General features: G+C 43.4%; 1 protein-coding gene across 1 annotated transcript in view; it reads left to right on the forward strand.

The window, feature by feature from the left end:
- The window catches only part of LOC145413262 (uncharacterized), a 142891-nt gene extending 133378 nt beyond the window's left edge, over positions 1-9513 (forward strand). Inside the window, exon 17 of the mRNA XM_080282991.1 lies at positions 9501-9513. The gene's annotated coding sequence lies outside the window, so the exon portion shown is untranslated. The remainder of the gene's footprint in view (positions 1-9500) is intronic.
- The last annotated feature ends 450 nt before the right edge of the window (positions 9514-9963 follow it).

Here is a 9963-nt window from a genome sequence, read left to right on the forward strand (position 1 = left end):
ATTTTCTCGAGTTGTAGGAATAAATTTTGATAATTGCAGTCACCTTGAAAAGTTTCAACCAGATCTTTAGGTAGATAGTACATGCATACCGTAAGTTAGTGTAATTGAACAAGTGCAGTTTGCTTACCTTTAGTGATAGTTAAGAGGCATAGGAGTCAGTGCTCATAAAAGGTGCCTCTTCTCTGTTTTACAGTCTCAACATACTTGTCATACGAATTTTTAAAAGCATTCATACTCTGGCTCGTGACTACTTCATCCGGGAGACTATTCCAATGGTTCACTACTCTTGCATTAAAAAATTTTGTCCTTGTGGTTCTGTGCCTGAGTTTGCCTAGCTTCAGGCTGTGTCTTCTGGTGTTTGGTTGGTTGTCTCTTGATGCAAGTTAAAGAAAATTTCCATCTTTAACTGCATCAATACCATGGAGTACCTTGTATGTCTGAATCATGTCACCACGTATCCTCCTTTCCTCCAGTGTGGTGAAGCCAAGATGGGCCAGCCTTTCCCCGTAGGACAGTTCGGTTAGCTCCGGGACTAGTTTAGTGGCTCTCCGTTGTACTTGTTCGAGCTTGTTAATGTCTCGACGGGTGTTTGGTGACCATGTTTGGACACTGTATTCCATCCAGGGCCTGATCAAAGATTTGTACAATGGGAGAAACATCTCTGCATCCAGGAATGTGTAAGTTTTTCAAGAGTCCCACCATGGAGTTTGCATTGGCTGCTGCCTTGGCAACTTGTACTGTTGGCTTCAGGTTGGGGGTAACATATACTCCTAGGTCCTTCACCTCCTCTGTGGTGGTTAGTGGAGCGTCACCCATATGGTACCGGTACTCTGGATTTCCTCTCCCAAGATGCATGACCTTGCACTTCTCCTCACTGAAATTTAGAAGCCATTTTCTGCTCCACTCCTGTAGCCTGGTGATGTCCTCCTGAAGAATCTCTCCATCTGCAGGGTTTCTTATTCTGTAGAGCTTGGCATCGTCTGCGAAGAGCTTATTGCTTGACCGTACCGAGTCCATAAGGTCATTTTTGTACACCAGGAAGAGTATCGGCCCAAGCACACTCCCTTGGGGTACTCCACTCCAGACCCTTTGCCACTCTGAATGTGAGTCCTTGATGACAACCTGTCGGACCCTCCTGCTTAGAAAGTTCTCAATCCAGGCTAATATATCACCAGTGATTGCCATTGCTCTTAGTTTGTTGAGTAAGCAAAGGTGGGGGACAGTGTCGAAGGCTTTCTTGCAATCTAGATATATGGTGTCCACACCAACCCCCTCGTCAAGTGCATCCTCTATCTCTTCAAAAAACTCCAGTAATTGTGTCAGGCAGGACCTCCCTGTTCTGAATTCATGTTGGGACTTATTTATAAGATTGTTATTTTCGAAGTGATTGACCATTTTCTGTTTTAGCAGTTTCTCCATAACCTTATATGGTACAGAAGTTAGGCTTACTGGCCGTTAGTTGAGAGGGTCTGACTTATCTCCCTTCTTGAAAATTGGGGTGACGTTCGCCTTTCGCCAATCCTCGGGTATTCTTCTATCAGTGAGGATCTTCCTAAACAACAACCAGAGAGGGAAAGCCAGCTTGGATGCACATTCCTTCAACACTTTCGGGTGAACTCCTTCTGGTCTGGGTGCGGAGTTTTCTCGAAGGCTTTCTAGTAGTTTTCTTGTATCATCCACTGTGAACTCGCATCTACTTAACTCTTCGCCTTCGAATTCGTGCAGCGTCCTTGGAATTGGGGTGTTCGTCTCTTTGGTGAAAACCTTCTGGAACTCCTTGTTCAGTAACTCACATGCTTCTTGGGTAGAATTTGTTAAAGTCCCATCAGGTTGTTTGAGCCTAGACACGGATTCCTTTATTCTTGTCTTATTTCGAGCGTAGGCAAAGAAGGCACCCGGTTTTTCTTTGACTTCCTGTGCAAGGGTCTTCTCAAACTGGTACACAGCTTCTCTTACCGCTCGGGTCGACTCATTCCTTACTCTGCAGTAAGCTCTGTACCTTGCTCTGGTTCTCCTCTGGCGGTATCTTATCCAGGCTGCTTCTTTCTGTTTTATTTTGTTCAGTGCTCTCTGAGTCATCCATTTGGGTCTGCTTTTTGTTACACTCCATGTAGTTGGCTGCACTGGGACGCAGACTTTGACTACTCGACTGTACTCATCCAAGAAACCTTTCCAGATCTCCTCGACACTTTTGTCCATAAGTTCATTCCGGTCCACATCACTGAGCATTGCCTTCGCCCGCACGTAGTCACCTTTGTGGCAAAGTCTCTTATTACTAACATTGTCACACTGTAAAGCACCATCCACAGCCATCTTAAAGACTAGTACACAATGATCACTGGCTCCAATTGGAGCTTTGTACTCTATGTCACTTACTTCTAGTTTATTTTTAGTAAGGATGAGATCTAACAAAGACGAGGTATTGCTACCTCGAGCTCTAGTGAACTCTGCTACGTGCTGATGTAGGAAGGCTTCCTGGCAAGTTTCATAAAATATGACCTGTTCGCTCTATGGTCCTCCTTCTACGTAGTGATTTTCCCAGTCTATCTCCTTAAAATTAAAGTCTCCACATATTAATACCTGTTTTACTCTAATATTGCACAGTTCAAGTAGATTCTGCCTGAGACCACGATTGTATTCCTCTGTAGAGTTTGGTGGCCTGTACATACATCCCAGAAGTATTGTGTTACCTCCAATGTTCACTTCACACGCTACAGCCTCAATGTTTTCTTGAACAGCGTATGTACATTCTGATGAGGGCACATCATTCCTCACTAGAATGGCGACGCCTCCACCAGTTCTGGCTACTCTGTCTTTCCTGTACACTATGTATGAATGGCAATTGAGGTACCAGGCAGATGATTCCATTGAACTCAACTTAGTCTCTGAAATGAATATGATTTGTGGTTTTTCCTTAACAATAGCTAATCCTAGGAGATGACGCTTGTTGGTGGTATTAATGCCATCAACATTTGTATACATACAGCTGAGCTCATTTATTGGTCTTGTACTAAGGGAGAAGGAAACTGAAGCTGGGGTGATCCCGGCAGGGATGTGTTCAGACTCGGCAGTGGGGGAGCTATTGTAGGTCCCACATTCTGCTCCCCCACTGCAACTAGTTTCAGCCTTCCGCTCACTACGATCCACTTCTTCCTTGTGTTTCCCTGTCTCATCAATATTTCGTTTTTTTCATCCCTCTCTTTGACTAGCTTTGCATGCATTTGTCTTTCCTTGTAAGTACGGTCTGGCATTATTCTTATGTTCATCCTATCAGGTCTAGCCATTTCCTTTAACTTTTTGCTCTCCTTTAAGATTTTCCACTTCATTTCCTCTTCTCTTAGTACTACTTTGAGAAGTCTAGGTCTTACCTGAGTTGTTTCTGTTGCAGTCTGTTGTTGAGCACAATGGTTTAATCTTACCATTGACTTAATCTCCACTTCCCCAGCAACACCAAGATCCTTGACTATATCTTTGTGAGAGAAAATGTCATCATTAAATTTATCACTGGGATCTGTAGCTGTTGATTCGGGCACCCCTGACAGGATCAGTTTAGGCCTCCTGAAGTCTTTCTCTCTCTCATCCTGAGGGTACTCACATATCTGTTTCTGTACAGCCTCCTTGAATTCCTCAATTTCTTGGTAGTCTGTTTTGGCTTCCAGGTTTTCTATTTTCTCTTTCATGGTGGTCATTTTCTTCTATCTATCTATTGCCAGACGCCTCAATCCCGTTTGGGGTGGCCACAAACAAATCGCCTCCAAGTCGCCCTGTCCCCCGCCATTTCACTGCCCTGCTCCCAACTCACACCCCCCTCTCTCATATACCTCTCCACCCCATCCCTCCATCTCATCCTCGGCCTCCCCCTCCCTCTTCCCCCCTTCACCTCACTCACATACACTCTCTTCGCCAGTCTTTCACCCTCCATCCTCTCCGCATGGCCAAACCACCTCAGTGTGTTCCTCATAACGCTTCTTATCACATCCACATCCACACCACAACGCTCCTTTATATCCTCATTCGTCAGCCTGTCTCTCCACGTGACTCCACAGGCTCCTCTTAAATAACTCATTTCCACTGCTCTCACTCTTGACTTGTGTCCTTCCAACAATGTCCAAGCTTCACTTCCGTACGTTAGAGTTGGTATCACAATACTGTCATGTAGTAACATTTTCACTTCCATGCTCACTTCCCTGTTTCTTATCACTGCTTTCAAAGAACCAGCAGCCTTTCTTCCCTGCTGTACCCTTTCAAGCACTTCACCCTCCAAACCTCCATCCTTACTCATCACACTACCCAAATACTTAAACATACTCACATTTTCCAATTCCTCACCATCCAACCTCGCTGTACATTCACTAACTTCACCTCTCTCAAAGACCATCACTTTACTCTTCCCTACATTCACCTTTAGGTTCCGTTTCTTACACACTCTCTCAAACTCATCCACCAAGCCTTGCAGCTCCCCTTCGTCTTCACTCAACAACACAGTATCATCTGCAAACAACAGTACAGGGAGTTTCCAAACACTATCCTCTCTCACCAGGGCCACTCCAACATCCACTACCCTACCTTGTACCTCTTTTATTACCCCATCCATGTACAGATTGAACAACCATGGAGACATGACACATCCCTGTTTCAAACCAACTTTCAAAGAGAGAAATTCACTTAGTTCACCATCCACACGCACTGCAGCCTTCGCACCATCGTACATACTCTTCACAGCATTCAACAACTTCCCATCTACTCCATATATTCTTAACACTTTCCACAATCCTTGTCTATCCACCCTGTCATATGCTTTCTCCAAATCCATGAAAGCCGCATACAACTTCTTTCCCTTCTCTAGAAACTTTTCCACTAAAGATCTAAGAATGAATATCTGATCTACACAACCTCTTCCCTTCCTAAAGCCTCCCTGTTCTCCAACTAATTTCTCTGTTCTTTCTCTAACTCTGTCTCTAAGTATCCTACCATACACTTTTCCTGTTATACTAAGAAGACAAATGCCCCTATGATTACCACACACTTCTTTTTCCCCTTTTCCTTTGTACAGGGTAATAATTATACCTGACTTCCAATCCTCCGGGACTCTACCTTCCTCCCAGGCCAATCTGCACATCTTCCACATCCATTCTACTACTATCTCTCCCCCATGCTTCAGCATTTCACCATACACTCCATCAATTCCTGGGGCTTTCCCCGATTTAACTTTCTTCATTGCTTCCACAACTTCTATCCTACTGATTTCTTCCTGTCTTCTCACCTCCCTCCTTCTCCCAGCCATTCCCCAGCCACTTATACTCGCACTACTTCCATCCTCTACGTTCAACAATTCCTTAAAGTGTTCTCTCCATCTGCTCACTTTTTCTCCCTTCTCCACTAGTAATCTACCATTTTTATCTTTCACTCCCCTGCTAACTTCACTTCCACCCTGTCTTACTCTTTTCACTTCTCTCCAGAACATTTTCTTACAGTCCGTCCACTTTACACTCAAATTCCTTCCAAATTCCTCATCCACTCTCTTCTTACTCTCTCCTACTAATCTTTTCACCTCTCTCTTTCTTTCCACATACTCTCTCTTCTGCCTCTCAACTTCTTCCACGCCCCTATTTCTCATCCATTCATTGTATGGTTTCTTCTTTTGTGCCACAGCCTGTTTCACCTCTTCAGTCCACCACGCTGTTCCTTGCACCCCCCTCCATCTTCTCTTCCTTCCACACACCACATCACATGCTGCACATATTTCTTCTGTAAATATCTTACACACACCTTCCACGTCTCCCATCTGCTCCAATTCATATTTGCCCAATCGCTCCTTCACTTCTCTCTTATACTCTGCCTTTTTCTCATCCTCTTGTAACCTTTCCACTCTCCTTGCAACTACTCCTTCCTCTCGTCTTTCCCTTCTTCTATTCCTCCATCTTACTTGCATCCTAATTCTGGCCACCACCAAGTAGTGGTCAGAAAGTCCACTCCCCCAACCTCTATACACTCTTGCATCCTTTACACATCGTCACATCCTTTCATCCACACACACATAATCAATCATTGCCTTCCTTTCATTCAGTTCACCACCCACCCTTCTCATCACTCGCCATGTATGCCTGTGGATCATTTTATGCCTGAAGAGGGTATTGGCTATCACCAACCCCCTCCCAGCACAAATGTCCACTAACGCACTCCCATTCTCATCTGTCTCAGCAGGCACACCCCACTCACCAACTATTCCATCCACCTTCACATTACCAACTTTACCATTCATATCACCAATCAAAAACACTCTCTCATTCCTTCCAAACTTTTCCATGCACACTTCCACATTTGTCCAGAACTCTTCTCTCACTCTTCTAGCACGATCTTGCGTTGGCGCAGACACACACACAATCGCCCTCATTTGTATTCCAACTTTCAACTTTACCCACACAATCCTTGACCCAACTGATCCATACTGTCTTATGCTCTTCTTCCATCTTTTACTCACAACTATACATACTCCTTCCTTTGCCCTCTCATTCTCACCTACTCCTGCACATATACCCCATCCATACTCCCATTCTCTCACACTTTCTCCTCTCCATTTTGTTTCAGTTATTCCACATACATCCACTTTCGCACCCTCAAGCACCTGGACAATCTCTCTCTCTTTCACCTCATCATTCGCTCCTATTACATTCCATGTACTCATTACCAAGTCCTTTGTCCGGTCCTGGGTCGTCATCGTTTGGTCAGTCCTTGTCCGAGGCTTCTTGTTTGTTTTTTTAGTTAGTTGTTTTCCGGGGAGGGGCACTAACCCTCTGCCAACCCTTTTAGTCGCCTTTTACGACAAGCAGGGATACTGGGGGAGTATTCTTGAAAACCCCCCTACCCCCAGGGATCAGGAACATCACTGGAACATCCATTGCAAATATATGACCTACCATCCTTACTGAAAAAGTTAAGGACTTCTCTTGACATACCTACACATTCACAGTGATACCATTTTGTACAGCCGTCACAGGCTATCCAGTCACTAGGTCCTGATGCTTGATTATATATACATTTTCCATTTGGCCCACCTGCACACTGGTTATTCTCACTTGTAGTCCCTTGCCCATTACTGGGAGTAGTTGCCAATACTCGCTGATGTTGAAGTGGACCAGTCCTGTGTTGTTGTGGTGGTGTAGTTTGTTGCACGTGTGTAGCACCTCCTCTTTGTTTTGGTGTGGTGCTGGCGGCGCTGTATCCGCGTCCCCGACCTCCACGACTCACTAAACTTCTGGTTACTACTCTTTGAGACATGCACCTTGATTGTCTGACATTTCATCCACTGGACTTTTATGAGCACTTTTTCGTATCTCCCAGCCTATTTATACTCACTGATAAGCTATATAAATGTAGGAAAAGGGGAGCCTCAGCGCACCACTCTCACCCTGACAAATACCCCGCCTTCATTTAATTGGTAAATATGGGCGCATCTTAAGGATAAATGGGGAAAAGCAGCACACATGGTTAGGTAGATGTTTATAGGGAAAATTATGCTTACAGTTAATAATTGTTCATGCAGATATCATACAGATACGGAAGACAGTGAGGAAATATCAAAACATATACAGTACTTGAACATTTTAAATTAATTAAAAATCAATCTTACGAAAAGTTTTCATTTCAGTTTGGCTGTGGTTTTTGTTCTCTGTGGCAAAATAACCGTTAACCTGTGTGCGTCCCAGTCTTAACACTTCCTGATTAGCATCACTCTCCAGTGTTAATCTCTCTCAGCTTTCAGGTAAAGAGATGACCGTTTTATGCCAAATTAAAGTCAAAAGGGTTTATTGTATCAGATACAAAAACACTTGGGAAGGTCAGGCAGTAAATTTTTGAAAATGCACCCAACACCCTAACCCGCCGCGTGCCAGCTGTTTTTAGCCCTATGGGTCGCCCTAGTGTCGGCCGTTTTTTTTTTTTTTTTTTCTAAAATGATAGATTTTGATGTGGAAACAACGAATTTCACCATTAATATGCTCGCCGAGGCTCAGAAATGGGTTTTATTGAGTCCTGCATACTTGTATACAGGTATAGTCGCTCTCACGCTTGCCACGTAGGTTAGGGAAAGCCGTTTGCTATGTAAGGTATACTCAGGTATTTACTGTATGCTGGGAACGTATAGCAATGTTCAGTACACTTTTCTAATTACTTATTACTTCAACATCTATCTCAATTTGCGTGTCTTTCTCACTGTGAATGCATTATCGTACACTTGAAGATTGGTACAACCTGACTTCATTACGTACAGTCCTGGCACTTACAAGAAGGTATTTACAACATGACTTAACTACAGTATATAGTCCTTACACTTACAAGAAAATATTTATAACTTACACTTACATGAAAATATTTACAAAATGCCTTCACTATGTACAGCACTGGGTAAGGCACACAGGCAGAGTGAGCGTGAGGGGAGGAGTGGGTGAGTGTATGGCCTTGACAGCCTAGGGGATGATAGAGGAACAGTTACCGTACATGCCTGCCAATTTTAACCCACAAATCTTGAAAAATGCAGTCACAGTGAATTTTTTTATTTTAAACTGTTTTAAAACGGCATTGGCACTGGCCGCGGAATTATGTCAGACTGTTTTAAAACGTCACTAGCACGCGGCAGGTTAAAAAGCTTAAAAATATATTTTTCTGAAGGTTTTTAGTTTGTTTCGTATGAATCTGGTATCTGTTTCTGTCAGAAATCAATCGTTTTTGAGTTATTCCCCCCCCCCCCCATCAATAATGGGGGACCTGTGGAAGCTGGGGTTTTAGGGAGGGGGAAACACACAAAACGAATGACTCACAGTAGAATTGCAAATCAGAATCAAATAAATCACCCCAAAAAAATTTGAAAAAAACTTTAAGCTTCATTATTAAACCAACTGAACCTAACCAAACCTTACCTTACCTTCTGGTAACCAATCTCTGCCTATCCAAAATAGACCTATCCAGCCTAGACCTGAGTATTTACCTACCAATTTACTGTGAAGACAGTCCATGAATTGGTTCCTCGTCCTCACAAAAAATAAGAATTTTCCCTTGAGTTGGGCGCTTTGGGGATGTTGAGGGTATAACTCCATGCGATTGCATGAAGGCCATAGCTTTATTGTCTTGTTAAATTGTGATATAGCATCAAAGTAATGCAATTTGCAGCCTTCACACTTTGCCACGGCTGGAGACAAACTGAAATTCATACCCCACAGGCCCAAGCATGGGAGCAACATTCAATTTGAAATCCTACCGTTTGATTGGCTGGCGGATATGAATCTGGTTGGCTTGAACCGGCTCATGTGCTCTGGTCCACCCATACATGCACTTTATAAACCCACACACATCATACATTCAAACAAACACACAGCTCTTGGACTACTGCAGTGGAAGGATCTGTCTGTCCCAGGGAATTAATTACATTGTAAATTTAATAACTCAGTAGTGTGTGATTTCTGACGAAAGTGCCATAGAAGAGAAATGCTTAGAATTGTCTAAAGTGTTAGATGAGTGCAGTAAATATATTTTTTTTGTCATTTATTTGGGTGCATTTCCAAAATAATACCGGACAGGCTTGGCCATCAAAACAAGCTCCTCTGTCAGGATGCATGTGGAAATTTATTACTCAGATAGTAATATGGAGGAAAGTCATCAGGGAAAAAAAAAAAAAAATGAAATGAAATGGCATCTGGCAGTAGCTACAGGTCTGCTGTGTTAGAAGATGATACCATCTGATTGGGAATGAGTATCATTGTTTTTGCCGTAGGATGAACGGTTTTCATGGTTTCCGGGGGCTTGAATGATGAGTGAATGGAAGCGTGGCCCATTGGATCGGGCAACTTTGGGCTGTCTGGACATTGCTACTCCTCACCCTGCCCTTGGGTGGGAAAGGAGGTCCAGATGATGATGATTATTATTATTAGTATTATTGTTGATGTTGTTGTTATAACCTTCAGTTAAGTT

Source organism: Coenobita brevimanus, chromosome 95, assembly GCF_032717465.1.
Source record: "Coenobita brevimanus isolate Jiangsu-jjx chromosome 95, ASM3271746v2, whole genome shotgun sequence".
In the NCBI taxonomy this organism is placed as follows: Eukaryota; Metazoa; Arthropoda; class Malacostraca; order Decapoda; family Coenobitidae; genus Coenobita; species Coenobita brevimanus.